We start from the raw sequence: 24244 nt of genomic DNA on the forward strand, positions 1-24244 counted from the left end.
TGTGCATGCTTGGTGCTTGCAGGGGCCAGAAGACAGTGTGGATCCCCTGGAACTGCAGTTACACAGATGCCGGTAAATGTAATCTGCTACGTGGGTGCTGGGAATCAAACTCATATCCTCTGCAATAATAGCCAATGCTCTTCACCATGGAACGCTAAGATGTATGTAAAATTGTGTGTGCTCAGATAGAGATCATAATCCAAGGGAGAGAAGAAAAAGCAGATAGGAATGCTTCTGGACCTGCTTGGCTTCTTTTTGCAAGCAAAGTTTTAGTTGTAGCCGGAAGAAAGAACACTTTGAAGGTGCGTTGATATGGGACTTTCACTAAGGGCTCCAGCCCCGAGTCATTCAGCGGCACATCTTCTCCAGTGTGAACTGCCAGTTCCCTGGAGAAGCTGCATCCCTGCCTCCTGACATAGAAGCCTCTTTATTATTATTATTATTATTATTATTATTATTATTATTATTATTATGTTTTTTGTTTTTCAAGACAGGGTTACTCTGTGTAGTTTTGGTGCCTGTCCTGGAACTCCCTCTGTAGACCAGGCTGGCCTCGAACTCACAGAGATGAGTGCTGGGATTAAAAGTCTGAGCCACCGCTGCCGCCTCTGCCAGGCTAGAAGCCTCTTAAGGAAAAACTCCGCCCCTTCTCTCTCTTTCTCCCTCTCTCCCTCTCTCTCCTCTCTCCCTCCACTCCCACGAGGTGTGCCTCGACCCCTCTCTCTGTTTCCCTCTTTCTTCTTTCCTATCTTCTCTTCGCCTCTCTATTATAATAAACCTTTTCCACGCGGAGGCAGCATATGGGTTGTGAATGTCCACCCACTGCCCGGCCGCCATGCCCCCATGCAGTGCCCACCAGCCCACTGCTGCATCTGCCCAGCATACCAGCATGTTTCCCTGCATGCACAGGATACCCTCGGGGTCCCTGCGTAATAATTCAGCGTCTGTGTTGAGTCTGCAGACCGATTAGAATCTCGATGGTTATGGGACTGTTGCAGACAGCCTATTTTATCTCAGGCTACCTTTTGTCCCTAAAACAGCTGTTTGTCATCCTCGTCTGTGTCTGAGCTAACATCTGCTTCCTTTCCAGATAAACTGCTTACAAAGTCTCGCTAAGCTCGATGTGCCTCCAGCAACCAAAGGCTAAAGGTACTAGCAGACAGCACCTGAAGCCTGTCTCCGGGGTTGCTGCATTTTGCCTGAAGCAGCCTAGGTGATATCCACCCCGATGTGTTTTGTTTTGATTTGATTTTGACATGCTGGGGATTGAATCCAGGACCTTGTGCATACTAGACAGTGATCTACCACTGAGCCCCACACTCAGTAAAGTATTGGTAAACGCATTGGTTGTGACTGCATTTTTGTTCTAAGACTACAGTGTAGTGGAACATGTCATTCGGGTCAACTTGAATCCATATTCTTAGATTATGGCCACTCAATTTTGCTTCTGAATAGATTATTGGGGGGGGGCAGGGTCTCATTCTGTAGCCCAGGCTAGGCTCTTGCATGCTGCGACTGTAGTGTGTTCCACCCAGCTTAAAATGATCTCTTATTTGCTTTGGAGCAAGAGCTGTGTTTGTGTTAACACCAGTGTTTGTGGTTATTTCCTTAACAGTAGCTGTTCTGACTGGGGTAAGATGGAGTCTCACTGTAGTTGGTATTTCTCTGGTAGTTATAGAAGTGAGTCTCATGTGTTGGCCATTTGTGTTCTTTTAAAAATTATTGTTTATGGGTCTGGAAAGATGGCTCAGGGGTTAAGGGCACTGACTGCTTTCCCAAATGACCCGGGTTCAAATCCCAGCATCCACATGGCAGCTAACAACTGTCTGTAACTCCAAGACCTGACACTCTCACGCAGACTTACATGCAGGCAAAAAAATGCACCTAAATTAAAAGTAAATAATTTTTAGAAAGTCATTGTTTATACTCTCCTGTGTTGATTGGTTGGGCTATTTGTTCTTGGAATGTCTAATTTTTCATTCTTTATATCCTCTGGCTATTAATCCCTGTTAAGTCTCAAACCCTGGGACAAGTGGCTGAGATGTCTATTGAACATACCAAAGCAGACCTGCCCACCAGGTTCTCCCAGCATCCCTCAGTCCCTACCTGTTCCAGGGCCCTCCTGGCTGGCATACCCCACCCCATACCCAAACTTTCCAGCCTAGGACTGGGTTATCCTTACCCCAGATGCTCTTCCCTGTGTAATCCAACCATTTTGGTTACCCGCCCTTTCGTTCCCCTCTCTCCCCTGTTCCTTCCCTTCCCCCTCTCCTCACATGGCTCAGCTCAGTCTGGTCACATCCACTATGGACTCTCCCAGATGTCCCTGCCTCTGGCTATGCTCGTTCATGTATCTAAGGTCATTGTTTGGGTGGGAGCTCCACCGCAACCCCCGGCACCTGGCGTCCATATACCCAAAGAGTCTGGAATGTTCTGGTGGAAGATCCACCTCAATTCCCCTCCCCCATCTCTTTCCCCAAACCCGCCCCTTCAAAGCCCGCCAAACACAGCTCCTCCCCGAGAGAGGCTCAAGACCACTCCCATAGGGTATATAAGCTGCATCCCAGAACCCGGACACATGGTTTTCCATTCTCTCATCCTCGTCTCTTGGGGTGGGGGTGGGGGGTGGGGGGCAGAGAACCGCCCTGGAATGCTTTACCCATTAAACCCAGGATTTTCTAATTCGGTCTGATTCGGTCTGATTTGAATTGCTGTGTTGGTGGAGAGGCTTATCGGGGTGCAAAAAAACTTATCAGTCATGGCCTTTCATTTTTATTTCTTTTTTTAAATTCAGTCCTCCACTGGATGAATAGCTGACAAAGAATGGCCATTGTGTAGGCCTTTCATTCCCTCAGATCCCATTATCAGTTTTTGTATCTCCAGTTGTTGAAATCCTGTTCAGAAAATTGCCTATGCTTATAAAAGTGCTGTCCCCTGGTCTCATAAATTTTGACTCTATCTTCGCATGGGGATAGAGTTAGGGATCTAGTCCCATTCTTGCATGCTGGACGTCCAGTTTTCCCAGCATTCTTTTTTTTTTTTTTTTTGGTTTTTCGAGACAGGGTTTCTCTGTGTAGCTTTGTGCCTTTCCTGGAACTCGCTTTGGAGACCAGGCTGGCCTCGAACTCACAGAGATCCGCCTGGCTCTGCCTCCCAAGTGCTGGGATTAAAGGCGTGCGCCACCACCGCCCGGCTTCCCAGCATTCTTTACTGAGGTGTTCAGGGCACTTTTGCTGAGAATCTGATGACTGCAGCTGTGTATTTCCAGATCATCCATGACATGGATCCACATGACCAATACCTTTCCAAGATTGCTTTGGTCTGAGTCTATCACCACATAAGGCCTGTTTTGCATGTGTTCCCCCCCCCCCAGCCCCCAGCCTGCTCATCACTGAAACTTCAAGCTTTACACAATCAAAACTCATTTCAGGATGTGACAACCCTAAGGAGGTGGGAGGCAGGAACCTTAACTCTGCCTCCCCAGGCTCAAAGTTTCAGGAATACGAGGATTTGTAGGATACAAAGAAAGCAGGGTAGTTTGAGACACGAGAGAACATGAGATAATCTGTGGTGTTTGTGAGCACAGTCAAAAACTCCACAGCATTTTCCTAGGTCACGTGTTCAGAAGCTGGTATTGGTGGGCTCTGAGGATGGATTTCTTCACTCTCTGACCTCGAAAGATTGCAGACTGGGCACCTGTGAAGGCCCAAGTGAAGGATGGATTGACCAATCTGAGATGAAAAACAACCACCTAGCCGCCAAGGTCCTGAAAACCGACTTCCACAGTCCTTTCTATAACGACTACGCCTTTGAGCTGTTACCACAGCAAGGGGAATGAGAGCAGGCCGCACCTGCCTGACCTCTGACACGGGTGAGGAAGGGGAGAAGGTAAGACCACCTGAAGGACTGGAGGTGCGTGTTTGGCATTCATGAAGCCCTGGATCCAAGGTTCAACGCCACACAAACTCAGCATAGTGGCATTAGGGAGATAGAGACAAGACAATCAAAATTCAAAAGCATCCTAGGCTACATAAGACCCTGTAGACAGAAGTTTCTCGGTCCCACCGGGTCCCGCCCTGGCAGCGGGCTTTTTTATAAAATAATCACTCAGAGGCTTAATATTAATTATAAACTGTTTGGTCTATGGCTCAGGCGTATTGCTAATTAGCTCTTTTATCTTAAATGAACCCATTTCTATTCATCTATGTATCACCACATGTCTCGTGGCTTTACCTGTGTTCCATTGCATCTTGCACACCACCCCACACCACCCGACCCTACCAACCCCCTCCCACCCCACACCCCCGGCAGTGCTCAACGTCTCCCCTAACTCCGCCTTCCTTCTCCCTGTCTCTTTGCCTGGATTTCCCACCTGGCTATAACCTGTCTTGCCATAGGCCATAGCAGCTTCTTTTTTTTTTTTTTTTTAAGATTTATTTATTTACTTTGTATACAGCATGTATGACCAGAAGAGGGCACCAGATCTCATTACAGATGGTTGTGAGCCACCATGTGGTTGCTGGGAATTGAACTCAGGACCTCTGGAAGAGCAGTCAGTGCTCTTAACCTCTGAGCCATCTCTCCAGCCCCCATAGCAGCTTCTTTATTAACCAATGGTAGCAACACATATTCACAGCGTACGGAAAGACCATCCCACAGCAAGACCCTGACTTAAAAAAAAAAATCAAGTGAAGCCAAAGTGTCTCCTTAGGGTCCCCTCAGTTTTGTGTTTTCCTGGGTAGCAATCCTGCCTAGTCCTAGACAGGTGTGCCCTTTGCTCTCAACTCAGTTGAAATGTCCCCATCAACAACATGCACACACACACATAAGCACTTCAAGTTACAAGTAGTGATAGCCTTTAAGTGGATGCTTGCTTGCTTCTCACTGTCCTCTGACTTCTAAATAAACAAAACAAAACGACTTACTGAAGACCAGAGAGATGGCTCAATGGTTAAGAACATTGCCTGTTCTTCAAGAGGACCCAGGTTCAATTCTATTTCTTAACTCCAGCTGCAGGGGATCTGATGCCCTCTTAGGGCCTCTTCAGGCACTGAATGCATGGGGTGCACAGACATACAAGCATGCAAACACCCCCCCCCATATAATAAAAATAAATGCATCTTAAAAAAAGAAATTTATTGAAAGCTAGGTGTGGTGGCTCTTTAATCTTTAATCCTAGCAACCGAGGAGGCAGAGGCAGGTGGATCTCTGTGAGGCCAGACTGGTCTATATAGTTAGTTCCAGGATAGCCAGAGCTGTGTAGAGAGGCCCTGTCTCAGAAAACACACACACATACACACACACACACACACACACACACACACACACACACACATTTATTGAAAATGATGGGAGCCATAAGTCTAGGTGACCCTTGACACACATGCCGCCATATTTGGGCTTCTCTCCTCTTTTTCTAGATCTAGGCCTTGCTTAATTCTCCATAGCACCAGAACCTCTTCTATAAATACCAGAACCTCTTCTCAGAAATCAGGTGACCACACTGCAATTAGGCAGTTAGGTAAGAATAGATAATCCTCATAGCAACATTCCCTGCTGGCTGAACAACCCATAATTAAAGTCCCCTCCCTGCTTGCACTCCCCTTTGCCCCCGCCTATATATGCCTGAAGAGGAAAATAAAATTTTGGAGCTTGATCAGACGTCCTGTCTTGCTCTCATTCTTTGTGTCTCTTGCCCCTCTCATTCACCGGCCCTCCCTCCAGGTCCCTGTTGAAGACCCTCGCTGGCCAGGACACGAAAAAGCAGAAATATCTGCTGTAAGTGTGTGATGGCAATTTGTCACTGTTGTTCACCTCCCCTCCACCCCCCGCCCCCAGATATCAACCTATTAGGAGAGAAGGTTTAAAAAAAAATAGAGATACCCAGATACAGGGACTGAGACAACCAGAGACACAGAGACAGAGATACACTGAATCTGTCATAATAAGAAAGAGGCTTATTAATTTTTTGTTTTTGTTTTGCTTCTGGGGACAGGGTTTCTCTGTGTCGCAGTCCTGAAACTCACTCTGTAGACCAGGCTGGCCTCAAACTCACAAAGATCCACCTGCCTCTGCCTCCCGATTTCTGGGATTAAGGGTGTGCACCACTACCTCACCCTCTACCCCAAGTCAGATGTTTTATTAAAGGTCACCAGTGTGGTGAGTGTTTGAAGCACCACTTTGTGTGACAAAGCAAGGTGTTAGGAGGAAGTAGAGAAGCAGGAGAAGGTATTGTACCACAAGGCTGAAGAATAACAGATTTGGTTAATATGGGACCTGTGGGGTGCCGTGTGGGATCTATGGGCTGGTGAATACATGATGGTGAGATGTGACAGTGGTCTGGCTGCCTCTGGCCTCTGGTTGGCAGGGAGACTGGATGAGTTCTTGTCAGCTGTCGTGGGTAGTGTTACATCCAGTCCATTATGCGCCACAAGGAAGGGGAAAGACAACACTTATGGGTTCCAGAGATTTTAATAATTCACCACATAAGTGGCTCACAGATTGATCAGGGATGTAGGACAAGGACTCGGAGCTTTGTTTCTCCTGACAGCCCTGAGCAGGGCCAGAAGTGGGGGGTTTATCAGCATAAAAATCACAAACATTTGTTGTCAGATTGCAGTTAACAATTTTCACCAAGCAGGAATCAAAGATTAGGGACTTTCCTTGTGTGTTCCATCATTGTCTATGTACGTGCAATGCAAGCCTTTCAGTCCTGCTAATCAGATCCATTTGTCCCTTCTGTGGTTAGGAACGGCTACCATGTTTCTAGGGAAGTAAAGGTGTATTTATTTTTGTGGTTTAAACAGGAGGTTGGTCAGCCATTGGAAAGTTCTCAGCTCCCCTAGGGCTTGGGATTGTTTAGTTTCAGGACTCAGGAGGCAGAAGCAGGAGGATCTCTGTGAGGCCAGCCTGATCTACATATGACTTCCAAGCCAGCCAGGGCTACATAGTGAGTAAGGCTATGTTTTAAAAAAGAGTTTTTTGCCAATAAATATTATATACAAATAAAACCATAAAATTGCATGTGTTTATAAATAGTATACATGTTTGTATAAATGTAGATGTCAATAAATAAGTTTCTGGCCGGGCGGTGGTGGTGCAGGCCTTTAATCCCAGCACTCGAAAGGCAGAGCCAGGCGGATCTCTGTGAGTTCAAGGCCAGCCTGGTCTACAGAGCAAGATCCAGGACAGGCACCAAAACTACATAGAGAAACCCTGTCTTGAAAAGCCAAAAAATAAATAAATAAATAAATTTCTGGAAAATTCTTAAAATATTTTCTTATAAATCAGTATTTACTGGGATTTTACGAAGGTGTATCACATCAGTAAAATATTCTGATGTAAACGTAATTTTGCATAATGCATAAAAAGTATAACTTTAGAATGATATAAGAATAAAACAGGGTTGGGGATTTAGGTTAGTGGTAGAGCCCTGGGTTCGGTCGTCAGCTCTGAAAAAAAAAAAAGAATAAAACAAAGAAAAGCTGTCATCCTCCTGGGGTGTTTATGCTTGTGTGGAAGATGGTTGCTGTAAACTGACAGCCTTGACTCAAAGTTCAATGTGTGAAGAATCAGGGATCGTCAGTGCGTCTGTGAAACGCTAAATCTCCAAGTACGTTTTCCCTTAGCACGGGGATTGTGCTCAGAGATGTCCCTCCTCTTCCGTGAACGGAGCTGCACAACCTGATGCTGTTTGCATCCCAAGTGCCTGTTCCTGCAGCTGTAACTTTTGCAGCTCATGGTGGTGCACAGTATTAATCCCAGCCCCCAAAGACCCCTGTGTTGAATCCTTGGTCCCCAGCCTGTGCTGTGGTGTGGCAAGGGGTGGAAACTGTAGTGGCCTATTAGAGGAAGTTAGGTTGCTGGATGGGCCCTTGAAGAAGACATTGGGGAGCCCCTATTTCTCTACCACAAGGGAAGCAGGCCTCCTCTGTCATGTGCTTTCAACATGATGTGTTGCACCATCAAAGTCCTAAGGCAGCAGGGACAAATGGCCGTAGACTATAAACCTTTGAAATCTTGAACCAAGATACACTTTTCCTCCTTGTAAGTTGATTATCTCAGGCATTTTGTCACAGTTACAGGAAAGTTAATGCACACAATAAGGGCAGAGAAAAGCAGAGAAAAGAGATTTCGTCACACGGTTTACAACGTTAAGTGATTTAAAACATTTTAATAATTTCTAGAGTTTTCTCTTAATATTTTCAAACTGTAATTGACTAAATGTGTGTGAACTGCGGAAAGCGAAAAGTTGGACAAGGGCTTATAACTGCATCATCACAGCTTAGCAAGACCATCAAAGGCCACAGGTGTTTAAAGTCTCCTTCCCTCCCTCCCTCCATTCCCCTGCACCCCCCCACCCCCACCCTGCCTTCAAATCTGGTCCACTGGGAGCTGTTGCCACCTTAGAGGGGGCAGCAAGAAGAGGGGAGCTTGGGGGCTGCGGTTGCCTCTGTCTTCAGCTGCCTGGTTCTTATTGGACACATGTCTGCTGTGGGATGTCTTTCTGTATGTTGTGAATATGTGTTGCTCTGATTGGTTGATAAATAAAGCTGCATTGGCCTATGGCAAGGCAGCTTAGAGGCAGGCAGAAATCCAAGCCGATAGACAGGAAGAGAAAGAAGAGGCAGAGAGACACCAGCTGCCTCCAGAGGAACAGCATGCCAGCCAACTGGTAAGCCACAAAACATGTGGCAAAACATAGATTAATAGAAATGGGTTAATTAAAGTTGTAAGAGCTAGCTAGTGAGAAGCCTGAGCCATTAGGCTATCCAGTTTATAAGTAATATAAGCCTCTGTGTGTTTACTTGGGTCTGAGTGGCTGCAGGACTGGGCAAGACTTAGGAACACATGTTCTTTCCAGTTCCATCTCTAAAATGAGATGACAGGGTGCAGGATCCTCCTAGGTGTCTTGCAGAGTTTAGGCATGCAGCACTGTCCAGTTTAACTCTTTCAACACTACTCATCACTGCTTGATGGTAGCCTTTTAATTTATTAACTCATCCTTCTACCCCCGCCTGAATAGAATGTTCCATGAGAACAAGGCTCTTGTGTGTCTTAGTTACATTATTTCCCTGGCATTTGGAAGTGTTCTGAAAACTGTACACACTCAATAAACAGCTGCAGAGTGAAGATGAATGAGTGGCCCTCATCACAACTCAGGGCTTCACTGCTCTGATTCACCCTAGGGTGGCGGTTCTTAGTCAGAGCTTTGCATTAGAATCACTTGAGATTTTTAGAGAAAACACTCCAAGATCATGATGTCAGAATGGGGGTGTGTAGGGCAGTGGTTGGTGGTGTAGGGCAGTGGTTGCTGATGTTTTCAAAGCCTATGCATGTTCTCACCACTAGATGGCAATAGACACTGGTCCAGTGCTGCCAACCTATTTCTTAAAGCCCAACCCTCAGCCAGGGACAAATCTGTTATTTCCCTTTCTTTTATTTTGAAATTGGGCAAAAACAAAACATCAACTGCCGCTGATGAACTATGTGGCCACTTCCAACACGCAGATACCAACCCCCACATCCCACCCTCGAAGCTAGACTGCAGGGAATGTTCTTGAATAAAGTTTAGTCCCTCCCAACCCCTTTCCTTGAACATTTTCGTCATACAAAAGATAAACATCGCAATGGTAAGTGTCTCCAGGTGAGAACCAGGAGTAGAAAGACAAGTGTGTTCTCCTGGGTGGGCCCCCGCAGGCTTCTATTCCTCCCTAGCTCTGTCCCTTCTGTGAACTGTTTAATTCCATATTCTCTTAGGAGCCTGGGCTGACAAGACCTGCCCAAAGCTCAAAGCACCATGGCTTGGGAGCCTCGCTCACACTGGCCCTTCTGGTACCATTCACTGACCTTCCCCTTTAATCCTCTACTCAAAATAACAAATATGTCAACTTTTACAGTGGAAACCTATGCCAGGCACGGGGGATCACACCTTTACTCCCAGCACTCAGGAGGTAGAGCTCTGTGAGTTCAAGGCCAGCCAGATAGATCTTACAAGTTTTATAGCAAGTTTTAGGTCAGCCAGGGCTACACAGTGAGACCATGTCTCAACAAAACAAAACAAAACAACAACAACAACAACAAAAAAGGAATGAGAAGAAAAGGAGGAAAAAGATAGTAAATGTATAATATCTGCTGGGGGATGTTGGCTAAATCTCTCCTGATTAATGCTGGAAGAACTGAAGTGGGAATCAGGGACTCAAGTCAGCGGTGATCACTTGGTGCAGTGTGTACGATGAGGCTCGTTTGTATTATCACACCTCCTTTGATAACAGAGTTAGGAGTTCACAGTTCAGCTGAGAACTGCTCCACAACCCAGCATTGCCCAAGGTTATATAAAGCACAACAATGTTGTCTTCAGAAAAATACTTGAGGAATTTCATTTACCCTAACTACTCTCTCGAAAGCGAGGAAGGTCACAGGCATTCGTGTGTTCCTCCTCACATTTGGTGGCATTCCAAATTCCCTTCCTAAGAAATACCAACATGGGATGTTCCCATGCCCGTGTCACATTCGTCATATCCTCACATAACCTTAATTCAGACCCCAACAATCTGGATTTTAAAAGACCATATTTTGTCTTAAACCAACAATGGTCACAAAACACCCCACGTGCCCAGCTTAATCTCAGCACTCAAGAGGTTGAGGCAGGAAAATGGAGAGTTTGAGGCCAGGCTGGCTACAGAGGGTTCTTTTGCCTCAACAAACAAACAAGCAAGCAAATAATTTAACTAGAATTTGATCTCCTTGATGGAGAATCTTGTGGAAAATTACTCAGCTCTAGTCTAGAAACCCAAGGTCAAGATGCCCCAGCTAACTTAGCTTCTGTTAAACTGCTTGCTTGTGCAAAATATCCCCTGTAGCTGCCCAAATGAAATACCAGGATGTGGTGCTTGCCTTTAAAAACCTTTACCCTAAATGCTTGGCACTACACTTGGGTCCCAAATACCTGAGTGTAGTCCCAGCCAGCTGGAATAAAGACTTTCAATTGGCCTTAAACTGTGTCTGAGTGGTCATCTCTGGTGTGCTCCCTGTAATGAAAGAGAGGGGAAGTATTCCTGAAAGGGAAGCCCAAAAGGCACTGGGTTTTCCCAATCATAAAATGTCAACTCCCTCTCAACTGCCCCCCCCCCCACTTCTTCCTTTACTCAGCATGGAGGACCACCCCCACCTTCCCTGGCTGATTCATTTGCAGCTGATGGTATATAGATCATTGCTTTCAGGAAGAGGAAATGTAAGCCACAGAATTCCTTTTAAAAGAAAGCATAGTAAATACCAGGTCACCAGCCTTCAGAATACAACACAGGCTGAAATGCTCGGAACCACAAGTGTGCTGGAAGTCACCATTTCTCAGATTTTGGAAAGTTTGCAAATATACGAAACATCTTGGGGGAATCTGTGTCTGTCAGCCTTTCATTGTTGTGATAAAATACCCAGAAAAAAACAAAGGAAGAAAGGCTGGTTTGGGTTCATGGTTCCAGAGGTTTCCAGCCACAGCCAGGGAGCTCCATTGGTTTTAGGTCATGGTAAGACAGAAAACAGCGGTGGTAAACACATGGTACAGCAAAACTGCTCTCTTTGTAGTGGTCAGGAAGGAGGAGGGAGGACTAGAGGGAGGGAAGGAGGAGGGAGGTAGGGAGGGAGAGAGAGAGGGGAGAGAAAGAGAGGACAGTATGTATCCTTCAAAAGTATGCACATACACACACACACACACACACACACACTATAATCTGTTTCCTTTTACCAGGCCCCACCTCCTAGTGGACCATTCAGCTATGAATTCATATAACTAATCCAGTGGGGATGTTAGCACCCTTTTAATAGGATCACATTCCAGCAGAACCAGCAGCTGGGGACCAAGCCTTTTGGGGACACCTCCTATGCAAACCACAACAGGATAGGGCCTGAGTCTAAACACAAAAATGCATTTATGTTTCATATATACCCATGCACACAGGTGTCATTGTAATTTTATGCAATGTTCTCAGAGCCCCCGACCCCTCCGTGTTTTGACTACAACCTGTCATGTAGTGGGCTGTAGAATTGTCCACCTGTGGAGTCGTGTCAATTCTGAAAACTTCTGGGTTTTGAAGCATTTTAGATTTCAGGTTTTTGGCCTAGGGATGTTCGCCAGGTAAGACAGAGCAGGTTAACATCAAATGCCCAATCACCTCTGAGGTCAAGCACAGAAGTGGTTGTGGGTTCTCAAACTTTTCCCCTAGTAAAGCCCTTAGTCCTGAGCCCAGGTGTAAGTAGGAGCTCTGTCATGAAAGGGATGAGTCTGGAGAAAGGCAGGCTGTTTTGATGCTCGTGTTCCTGGGAAGATCTGTGAATGAATCTGAGGCTTTGCCTTACGTATTAGCCTGATGCAGGTTCCTGAATCCTGGTGCAGAGGGAGAGTACTGGGTCATACATGAAAGATGGCTAATCACTCTCAACCCCAGTAGGAACCAGAGTAGCAGGAGCATTTGGGCCCCACTGCCCGTATGAAGAGGGTAGGTAACACTTGCACTGTAGTGGGCCCTAATCCTGGAAAAGACTTCTGTACTTGCGGAACCCACATCTCTCACGTTGGGCAATGGGCTTGTCTCAGTTTTATTGCAGAGATAGAAGGCTCGCCTCACACCTGCCCCGGAAGAACAGACATCTAAAGGTCAGCATCCATTTCTCCTGCATCTCACTGTACCACAATTCTCAGAAGCAGAGAGGAATTGCCTCTCAGCACACCTCGATTGTTAAGCAGAAAACCTACCATCAGTAGTCATGTGAACTGTGTGAGCTGTAAATTGAATGGGATCTTTCCAAAGATGTATCTCACATCAAATTCTACTTCCTTATTTGACATTTAGCCTCAATGCAGTAAAAAAATGAGCATCTCTCTGGAGTTAAACCTGCCCAGGATAGTTCATCTGGGCTGAGAATTTATCAGGGAGAGACCTAGTATTAAACTGAATTTTCCAACCAAACAGGAAACTTTATCCCTTGCTCCTTTGCTACCAGAAAGAAATATTTTTTACAAACATATAACAATTATTAAAGGTGAATTTAGGTGAGTAGGGTGGCATGTACTGTAATTCCAGCTACTTAGAAGGCTAAGTCAGGGGTATGAGTTTGAGTCCTAGATGAATTATGTGAGACTAAGAAAATCCTATCTCTGAGGTCATTTCTCCTCTTCTAGTATCTTAGGTTGTAGCCTGAGGTGGAAGTTTTATTTTTCTGAGCAGTATCATCAAGAAGAGGTGTGATGGTCTGAAAGAAAGTGACCCCCAAAGGGAGTGGCACCATTAGGGGGTGCGGCTTTGTTGGAGTAGGTGTGGTCTTGTTGGAGGAAGTGTGTCACTGTGGAGGCGGGCTTTGAGGGCTCATATATGTTCAAGATGCTGTCCAGTGTCTGAGACCACTTCCTGTTGCCTGCACAAGATGTAGAACTCTCAGCTCCCTCTCCAGCACCATGTCTGCCTGCACACTGCCATGTCCCACCATGATGATAATGGACTGAACCTCTGAACTGCGAGCCACCTAATTAAATGTTTTTCTTCGTAAGAGTTGCCATGGTCATGGTGTCTCTTCACAGCAGTAGAAACCCTAAGACAGGAAATGTGTAGTCGGGTCAATATGGAAAGGTTTGGAGCTCCTGGAATGGAAGGTCCCTTCTCGTCTCTCTGTGCTGTCTTTCCATCTACCTTGAATAGGGCAAGGCTTCTCTGGAATGAGAGTTTTGTGGCCTACTGTCACACAAGGTGGATCAGGGATTACTTTATGGCTGGTGTCTTTTAGGTTTACTATTTCTGTGATGAAACACCATGATTAAAGCAACCTGGGGAGGAAAAGGGTTTATTCGGCTTATGCTTCCACATCACAGTTCATCATCAAAGGAAGTCAGGACAGGAACTCAAAACCGGGCAGGATCCTGGAGGCAGGAGCTGATACAGAGGCCCTGGAGGAGTGCTGCTTACTGGTTTGTTCTCATGGCTTGCTCAGCTTGCTTTCTTAGAGAACCCAGGACCACTTGCTTAAGGGTGTCCCTACCCACAATGGCTGGGGCCTCCCACATCAATCACTAATTAAGAAAATACCCTACAGGCTTGTCTACAGCCCAATCTTTTAGGGGCTTTTTTTCTCAATTGGTGTTCCCTTTTCAGATGACTCTAGCTTGTGTCAAGTTGACATAAAACTAGTCAGCACAATGGGCTCGTGAGATCCTACTCAGAAAGGCATGCAGAGTCGTGTTCCTGGGTTTTTATAGCTGGCTTCTCTTTTGTCTTTTTTTTGAGACAGGTTTCACTCTGTAGCCCAGGCTGGTGTCACACTTGGAATCCTCTAGCCTCTGGCTCTGAGAAATACCATAACTACAGGTGTGCACTGCTTTACCCAGGCTTATGCCTGGCTTTGGTGAAGAGGATTCTAGTTTCTACGGCTTACATTGGGTGGGGGAGCAAGGGAAGGTTAGATGGATCTTGCTTCTGAAGCCACCTTGGCTTCTCTCTGTTCAAAACACTCAGCACACCAAGGCAACATGCTGTAGTGCCGTCATTTCCAGAATGTTACACCTAGAATGAAGAGCTATGTGTGAACTTCTTGTAAGAGAAAAGAGAAACATTTGGAAGACTTTCTTCTATAGGAAGCGAGTGCCTTCCACAGATCAGAACCACCCCATGTTCCCAGGAGCCTAGGGAAGAAGAGTAGGGTTTGTAAGGCAAGAACAGAGATGCCAGACAACAGAGAGAATAATGATTAGTGAATATCAAATTACTTCCGATTTTTTTTTAAGGGTAAAGCAAGAGCCTTCCATATTAGGCTAATTTGGGTAAGCTGGAATCTCCTGTTTTCTGGAAAACTGATTCTGCTTTTTTTTTTTTTTTTAATTGAAAATAGGTCTCTTGCTGGGCAGTGATGGTGCAGGCCTTTAATCCCAGCACTCAGGAGGATCTCTGTGAGTTCCAGGACAGCCTTGTCTACAGAGTGAGTTCTAGGACAGCCAGGGCTACACAAAGAGAAACCTTGTCTCAAAAAAAAAAAAAAAAAAAAAAAAACCAAACAAACCAAAAAGAGAGAGAGAAAAAATAGTTTTTTTATACAACAAATTCTGATTATAGTTCCCCTCCCCCTTCTCCCCCCAGTTCCTCCTACAACCCTCATCCAGATCCACACCCTTTCTCTCTTTAGAAAACAAACAGGCATATAAGGAATAATAATAAAATAAAACAAGAATCAGAATATGACAAAACAACCAAGAAAAAGAAAATAGCCAAAGATAAAGCACAGGAAATGCATATAGACACAGAGACACACGTGTTCACAGTCAGTAATCCCATAAGAGACCCAAACCAGAAGCCATAATATACACACAAAGTATCTGTAAGGTACAAAAAACAATAACAACAAAACACCGTGACCTAATATTATGAAACAAAAAATTGCCAAAGATGCTACTGAGTTCATTTTGTTTTGGCCATCTACTGCTGGGCATGCAGCCTACCCTTCAGAGTACTTTGTTTCCCCAGTGAGACTCGTTTGGAGAAAATAAATTTTTTATTTGCAAGGGGCTATCAATTGGAGATAGCATCTGGATTAGGGATGGGGTGTGTGTGTTTACTTTTCCTCTAAGCCTTAGGACACCATCTGGTGTAGACCTGTGAAGGCCCTGAGCATGCTGCCACAGTCTTTGTGAGATTAAGATGCCTGCCAGCCCTGTTGTGTCTAGAAGATCTTGATTCCTTGGTGTCCTCCATCCCCTCTGGCTTTTACATTCTTTCTGCCTTTTCTTCCATGGTTTCCTGAGCCCTAAGAGGAGGGATTTGATGAAGATGTCCCTTTTAGGACTGAGTGTTCCAAGGTCTCTCACTCTCTGAATATTGTCTGGCTGTGTGTCTCTGTATTGGTTCCCATCTGCTGCAGGAGGAAGCTTTTCCGATGATGGCTGAGCAAGGCATGATCTATGAGTACAGCAGAATGTCATTAGAAGTCATTTTATTGCTAACCTCTTAGCAGAACAGTAGAATTTGGATTTCCCCTAGATCCCAGGCCTATCTAGTCTCAGATTCTTGGTCACCCAAGCAGCATTGAGTATGGAGTTCCATCTTATGGAGTGGGCTTCAAAATCTAATCAGATAGTGGTTGGTCCAGCTCCTACCTTTTGAAGGGTTCTTAGGAGGATAGAGGGATAAGAAATAACACAGGATAGCTTCGGGAGGGCCTGGATCAATACCCAACAGCCTTGAAGGTTTATTCAAAAGGCTTTTTATAACATGCCAAGGGGAGAGGCAAAAGACCTCCCCCTTGCAAGATCAAAGCATACTGTACAGCCAAGTGTAGACCCTTCCAAACACCTGGTAAACATGCCTGTGACCAAATCATCTCCTTGTACAGCCCTGCTGGGTAAAGCAAGCCCAGATTCTCTGACCCTGAGTAATTTCTCATTAGATAGCCTCTGTGGGCTCCCACAGCCTCTACCACACCAGCATATCTTGCAGGGAGGTCACTCTTGTACTTCAAAGGATTTGTAGCTGGGTTGGTGTTTACCTTTTTCCTTTGGTAGCATACAGAGTACCGTCTAGTACTATGGATGCCAGTCCTTAGGGGTGAAGGCTCTAGGTAGGCACCAACTCAACTTCTTTGTGTTCAATGAACTGTGTAGGTGTGTCTTCAGCAACAGGGTCTTATATTAGTTTATGGAGGGTATTGGCAATGGCTTGAGTTGAGTGTTCCCATGAGACCCCTTTGGCCAACAGCTTCATTGTATGCAACCCATTCCCAGTACTGGGGACTTCATTTGGTCAGATGTCCAACTGAGGCTTTGTATCCCACATTATTTGGCAATTTCATTTAGATCTCTTTTATATATGTATATCATAGAAAGCTTTTACTGTATTGGGGTTCCATATGACCTCCAAATGACCCTTAATTTGTATCTGTTTCTCCCCGTATTTTTTTCCTTGCTCCCTCTCCACTCCCCCTCCCTGTTTGATCCTCCCATTTCAATTCAGTGCCCCCCTCCTCCATCCATAACTATCTATTCTATTTCCCCCTCCTCGGGGAGGATCCCTCCCTCCCCACTAGTCCTTTATGCTCTACCTAATCTCTGTGGTTATATGGATTATAGTTTGCTTATCCATGACTTAATATCTAATATCCCCATATAAGTGAACACATACCATATTTGTCTTTCTGGGTCTGAGTTACCTCACTCAGGATGTTTTTTTTTTCCTAGTTCCATCCATTTACCTGTGAATTTCATGATTTTATTTTTTTAAACAGCTGAGTAATATTCCATTGTATAAATATGCCATGCTTTCTTGATCCATTCCTCTATCGACAGATATCTAGGTTGTTTCTCATTTCTGGCTGTTATCAATAGAGCACCAATGATCATGGCTGAGCAAGTGTCTCTGTAGTTGGATGAAGCATCTTTTGGGTATATGCCCAAGAGTGGTATAGCTGGATATTGAGGTAGGTTTATTCTCATCTTCCTAAAGAACCACCACACTGATTTCTATAATAGTTGTCCAAGTTTGCACTACTACTGGCAATGGATGAGTGTTCCCCTTACTCCACGTCCTTGCCAGTGTGAGCAGTCATTTGTTTTATTGATCTTGGCCATTCTGATTGGTGTAAGATGTAAGAGTAGTTTTGATCCCTTGAGGAGTAAGGATATTGAACATTTACGTGTTTCTCAGCCATTTAATTAGTTTCCTCTTTTGAGAATTCTCTGTTTACATCTATACCTCATTTTTATGTTGGGCTATTTGTTTTCTTGTTGTCCGGTTTTTTGAGTTCTTTATATATTTTGGTTATCAGCCCTCTATCTCAGTGGTTCTCAGCCTTCCTAGTGCTGCGACCCTTTAATACAGTTCCTCATGTTGTGGTGGCCCCCAACCATAAAATTATTTTGTTGATACTTCATAACTGTAATTTTGCTACTGTTATGAATGGTAGATATCTGATATGACCCACAGGTTGAGAACCACTGCTCCATCGGATGTTCAGTTGGTAAAAAAAAAATCATTTCCCATTCTGTAGCCTACTCCTTTGTCCAAACAATGGTGTCCTCTGATGTGTAGAAACTTTTCAGGAAAACTCATCTATTTGGGGACCTACTTCCTTGACATTTCAGTTTGATGAGGTGGTGGTTAGCACAAGTAGCTCCATGTTGGCTTGTTCTGACACGGTGGGGCTCAGCACAAGGGCTCAGTCGGAAACAACGGCTTCCCATAGCTTCTGTTTTTCATCTCCCAGGCAGTGAGGAATGGTAGGAAGGGATGGGGGGCGGGGGGGTGCTGAGAACACTGGCAGCCAGCCAGCAGGAAACAGCTCCTATCCTGGATTCTACGATCTTCCGGGAGGATCCTGGGAGTGGTGTGAGATTAGTTCCTGCTTCCCCTGGAGGAAGGGGGCCTGAGTGGGAGGTAACATGACTTCTACAGGGCTAGGTGACTTTGCTTCTACCTAGATCTGGCCCTGCCTTGGGCAGCTCTGTTGACAGCCACCTTGGACAGGCAGAACCCAGGCCACTTGCAGTTGCAGCTCAGGCTAGATGGCAGGAGCCTGCTGGAGAGGCTGGCAGGCCACAGGCAAGCAGGCTGAGCTTGTGCCTGGCGGGTCCAGGGCTCACTTCATACTTCCCAAAGCCTCTGATTCCAGGCACACACGTGGCCCTTTCTATTTTTATCTCTTATTTCCCCCTTTCCTTTTCACCACCCTGTGCCCAGTGGCTGGCACCGTGCTAGCCAATCCCACTTGATGCTTAAAGGCTTTAAATACACTGTAATGAAACATAATAGCAATCAGATGCTCTCAGCAGGGAGCCATCGATTTTCCTGTGTAAAATATTAACATCTTCCAGTGCTATTTATGTATGTCATCAGGGCACAGATCCCATGTCATCTCCTGAGGAACTAACCGCATCAAGATCTATGTATCTTTCTGGGAAAGCATCAAGATTTACCACTCACATTACTTTTTCCTTGGTATTTTTACTACAGAGGCAGACACTGATAGTAATATATCCAGGCTGGACCTGCGAATGTATCCACCGTTTCTAGTCTTCTGGGCTCTGTCTGATCTATGTGTACACAGAGCCTCACTTTTATATTACTGTCCCACTGACCCAATTTTCAGTAGTCACTTAGTGTCATGCCCTCTTGTCCCCATCCGATCCTGTCTCCGTTGAGATAAGAACGTGCGATTGTTTGGCCTGTGGCCTCCTGAGCTGTTTCCCATCAATGCTAGCAAGGCAAACACAATGTCAGGAAAAGTGACTGTTCTCCCTTGCATCACTGAGAGTACCACCTTCAGTTCAGGAGACAGCCAGGACCGAGGCCCCAGACGACTGGAGCTTTTGTATGTGACATCTGTCAATGTGTGTGCCAGTCCTGAAGCCAAATAAGCCACTACCACACTGTGCCTCTCAGACCTTTTTCTACCTAAGCAGAGAGAGCACAATGCATCTAGAGAGGTGGGCCACTACTCGTTCCGTCGGAGGCAGGTGGCTTTGTTGTGGTTTATGTTTCTGTGATGAAATAAATGACCAAAATCAACTCGGGGAGGAAAGGGTTTATTTGAGCTTACGCTTCCACATCACAGTCCATCATTGAAGGAAGTCAGGTCAGGAACTCAAACAGGGGAGGAGCTGCTAATGCAGAGGCCACGGAGCAAGTAGCTTGCTCAGCCTGCCTTTTTTCTTTTTTTAAATAGAAACCAGGACTAGCTTCCAGGGTTGTCCCCACCCTCGGTGGTTGGACTCTCCCCCATCAATCAATATCATTAAGAAATGCCTTACGCCGGGCGGTGGTGGTGCACGCCTTTAATCCCAGCACTCGGGAGGCAGAGGCAGGCGGATCTCTGTGAGTTCAAGGCCAGCCTGAGCTACCAAGTGAGTCCTAGGAAAGGCGCAAAGCTACACAGAGAAACTCTGTCTCAAAAAACCAAAAAAAAAAAAAAAAAAAAAAAAAAAAGTCTTACAGGCTTGACTGTAGTAGCCTTATCTTATTGATTTTCTTTTCTTTTTTTTCTTTTTTTCTTTCTTTCCTTCTTTCTCTCTTTCTTTCTTTCTTTCTTTCTTTCTTTCTTTCTTTCTTTTTTTCTTTGAAACATGGTCTCACCAGGTATCTCTGCCTGTCCTAGAACTCATAGACATCCACCTGCCTCTGCCTCCCAAGTACTATGCATCACTCAGCCTGGCATTGAGGCATTTTCTTTTTTTTTTTCTTTTTGTTTTTTCGAGACAGGGTTTCTCTGTGTAGCTTTGCGCCTTTCCTGGAACTTGCTTTGTAGACCAGGCTGGCCTTGAACTCACAGAGATCTGCCGGGCTCTGTCTCCCGAGTGCTGGGATTAAAGGCGTGCGCCACCAGAGGCATTTTCTTAATCGAGGTTCCTTTCACTCAAATGACTCTAGCTCATGTTAAGTTGACATAAAAACTAACCAGCACAACAGGAAATATCACCAGCTGAAATGTATCCAATCCACTTGGCTTACCAAGCACCCCAGCTTAGTACCACAGCATTCTATGGAGTCTCTGCCACTTTCCTGTGTGGTGGCGAGATTGACAACCCAACCTGCAGGGACCGCCGTGCTAATGGACATTCACAGTCAGTGCTGAGCCTGTGGGCCTGGTGAACACACAGCCCTGCAAACTCCTCTGCCTGCCCCAGAACGACCAGATGAAGCACTGTTTCTATCATGACCTTTCCTGGCCCCAGCTCTCTTTCATTGCCGAGGATGAGAATGGGAAGACTGTGGGACACATCCTGGCCAAGATGGAAGAGGACTTAGATGATGTGCTTGGCCAGAGGACATAGCACCTCTGTGGCTGTGATGCATTTCCCAACAGCACCTTGGCCTGGCTCCGGAGCTGATAGATCCAGTCCTGATAGAGAACTTCAGTGTCAAATACATCTCTCTGCATGTCAGCAAGAGTAACCAGGCCACTATGCATCTCTATTCCAGTACCCTCCACTTTTAGATCCATGAAGTGGAGCCCTAGGCAGATGATGGAGATGCATATGTAATGAAGTGGGAGGTGCATATATAATGAGGGGAAGGTGCATATGTAATGGAGTGGGAAGGTGCATATGTAATGAAGTGGGAAGGTGCATATGTAATGAGGGGAAGATGCTTATGAAATGAAGTGGGAGGTGCATATGAAATGAAGTGGGACTTCACACACACAGGGCCTGTCTCCTCTTGCCTCATGTCTGGAGACTCAGACCTTGTCTCTTTCCACCTGCCGACCCTGGGGCTCCTGGTGGCGTCTGAGGTGGTACCTGGAGCTGAAGGAAAAGCCCTGGCACATGGTGCTGGCGGCAGCGAGTAAATGCGAAGTGCTTCCCAGCTCAGGAGAGGCCTCTTGTGAGAAGAGCTGGCTGCTGAAGATAGTGGTGAGGACATCAAGGACTTGAGCAAGGTCAGTGAGACCTCAGCACCGATGTGGAAGACAGCTGAGAGGCCCCCGACTCTGCTCCCCAGAACCAGTCCCACCCAGTCCCAGTCTCAGCCCATGTGCTTTTACAAAAACGTCACCCGTGGTCTTGGGGAAACTGTGAATGTGGAAACCAAAACAAACAAAACCGTCACTTGAAGCGTCAACCATCAGCAGCAGTGCATTTCTAATGAGCACTCCTGCTGTATGCAACGGAAAATCATACTGAGCAACCACAGCCCCGCCCCTGAACCCAGGACCAACCAGCTGCCAGTCACCCAAGGTGATGCCAAGCAAAGCCAGGTCTGGGTTGAACTACAACGGAGGGCTTACTGTCTACATTTTAGAGCCTTCAATAGTTTTGTTAAAAAGTTGTCAAGTTCCTGAACTAGCAAAATAAAATTGGAAAAGCAGAACTATTGAGAAGTAGGGGAGTGTGTGTTTGTCATAGGCAAATGAGGGAAGATCATCTAAACATATTTCGGGCAGATCTCTGGTAACATGAGTCACTCAGACTGTCCAGCAACAAATAGACAAACGGAGACCGGAAAGACAGTTCTTAAAGGATTCAAATGTGGGGCCGGCAAGATGGCTCTGTGGGCACAGGGGCTTGCCACCAAGCCTGATGATCTGAGTTTCTTCCCTGGGATCCACACAATGGAAGTAGAAAAACAGCTCCTGCAAGTTATCCCTGACACACACACACACACACACACACACACACACACACACACACGCTCATGCACTAAACAAACAAACATAATTTTAAAAAATTCTGCCAGGTTTAGTGGTGCACGCCTTTAATCCGAAGACTAGGGAAGCAGTGGCAGGCAGAGAGAGCTCTGTCAGCTCAAGGCCAGCCTGGTAAGATTTTGTCTCAAAAGAAAAAAAAAAAGTGTTAAGTCTGGGGTGTAACTCAGTGGTAGGGTAGGGTGCATGTTTGGCATGTGTAAAGCCCCGAATTCAATCCCTGATATCAAAAAGAAGAAAGAAAACTCCTCATTTAAAAAATTACCTTACTGTGCCAGTGATGGTGGCGCAAGCCTTTAATCCCAGCACTCGGGAGGCAAGGGAAGGCCGATCTCTGAGTTCAAGGCCATCCTGGTCTACAGAATGAGTTCCAGGACATCCAGGGCTACACAGAGAAACTGTCTAAAAAAACAAACAAGCACCCCAAAGAACAACAAAAACAAAAAACAGCCCAGCAGTGGCGGCACACGCCTTTAATCCCAGCACTCAGGAGGCAGAGGCAGGTGGATCTCTGAGTTTGAGGCCAGCCTGGTCTACAGAACCAGTTCCAGGATAGCCAGGGCTCTACAGAGAAACTCTGTCTCCAAAAAACCAAACCATAACAACAAAAAACCCATATTGTTTCTGAGGGTCACCAGGGCTGGTAATGGTAAGCTGAGTCCCAGGTTGGTGGGAAAGGCACAGTGAAGTTCCCCAGTCTGCTGCCTTCTGAAATCTGTCTGACCTTTTGTGCTCCCGGAAAGGGCTGACCCTGACCCCTGAGAGTCCTCTTCCCCTTTTATGACTCAGCGAGCACTTCTGTCCAGCCATTTTCCCAAGGCTGGAGGCTTCCAATTGGCTCCGTCTACCTGCCCCTGGGAACGGGCTCCCTTCCTTTGCCTCTGGTGTCTCTCAGCCACGGGTGGTTTCACTCTTGCGACAGTCGAAATAAACCACTTCCTTAACCATCTGTACTTCTGCCTTTCATGGGCGTCGAGTAAATGCTGTATTTTGAACACAAGGAGCTGTACCATTTTTATTGTAGATAGACTGTCTTTACTCCCCACTGAGAAAATGCTAAGGGGCTAGGGAGGTTGAGAGCATCTGTTGCTCTTACAGAGAGGACTCAGGTTTGGTCCCCAGCACCCACATGGTGGCTCACCAACGGTTGTAACTCGAGTTCCAGGGGATCCAGTGCCCTCTTCTGACCTCTGTGGGCATCAGTCATGCATGTGTTACACATACATGCAGGAAAAACAAACAAACAAACAAGAAACCACTCGTACACCTAAAATAAAATAAATGTTAAAAAAAAGGGGGTGGGGGTGGGGAAAGAGCTGAAAAACAGAGCTAAGTGTGGTTGTGTGTGCCTGTAATCCAAGCACTTCAGAGGCCAAGGCAAGAGGACACTCTTGGCTACACAGTGAATTCAGGACCAGTCTGGTTTACTTGAGACACGGTCTCAAAAACAGTCAAACAAACAAACAGGCAGAGAAAAACAAAACAAAACAAAACAAAACAAAAAACAATGTTAAAGTTTTAGCCAGATGTGGCTCATGCCTATACTATCAACTTGAGAAGCTGAGGCAGGAGAATCACTGCGAGTTAAAGGCCAATTCTGAGATAGTTTGGGCTACAGAGCAAATCTCATCTCAGAAGAAAAAAAAAAATCACAAAAGCAATCGATCACTTCAAAAATGTCACTTTGCAGAAATGTCAAATGGTTGCCTGGATCAGCTGTCTCGAAGTCTGTGGAATAGACGCTGAGGAGAAAATTCACTCCCCTGTGGGGAGAAACCCAGCGAGTTTAGTTTCTTTGCTTTGGGCAAACCTCTCCCAAAAGTCCTGACATTGAACTTCTAGAGTAATGGCTCATATTTCAAATGGCGGGGACGATGCTTCTCCCTTCACAGAGGCCTCCAGCATGGGGCTGGAGAAAGGGTTCGGCAGTGAATAGTCCTTGCAGCTCTTCCAGAGGATAGGAGTTCAGTTCCCATCACCCATGTCAGACAGCTCACCTGTAACTCCAGCTCAAGGATAGAATGCCCTCCCTTGGTCTCCATGGACCCTCACCCCTTCACATACACATATACATAAA

General features: G+C 45.9%; 1 pseudogene; it reads left to right on the forward strand.

The window, feature by feature from the left end:
- Positions 1-20089: 20089 nt before the first annotated feature.
- LOC131926114 (N-alpha-acetyltransferase 10-like) lies at positions 20090-21312 on the forward strand (annotated as a pseudogene).
- The last annotated feature ends 2932 nt before the right edge of the window (positions 21313-24244 follow it).

Source organism: Peromyscus eremicus, chromosome 16_21 (assembly GCF_949786415.1).
Source record: "Peromyscus eremicus chromosome 16_21, PerEre_H2_v1, whole genome shotgun sequence".
In the NCBI taxonomy this organism is placed as follows: Eukaryota; Metazoa; Chordata; class Mammalia; order Rodentia; family Cricetidae; genus Peromyscus; species Peromyscus eremicus.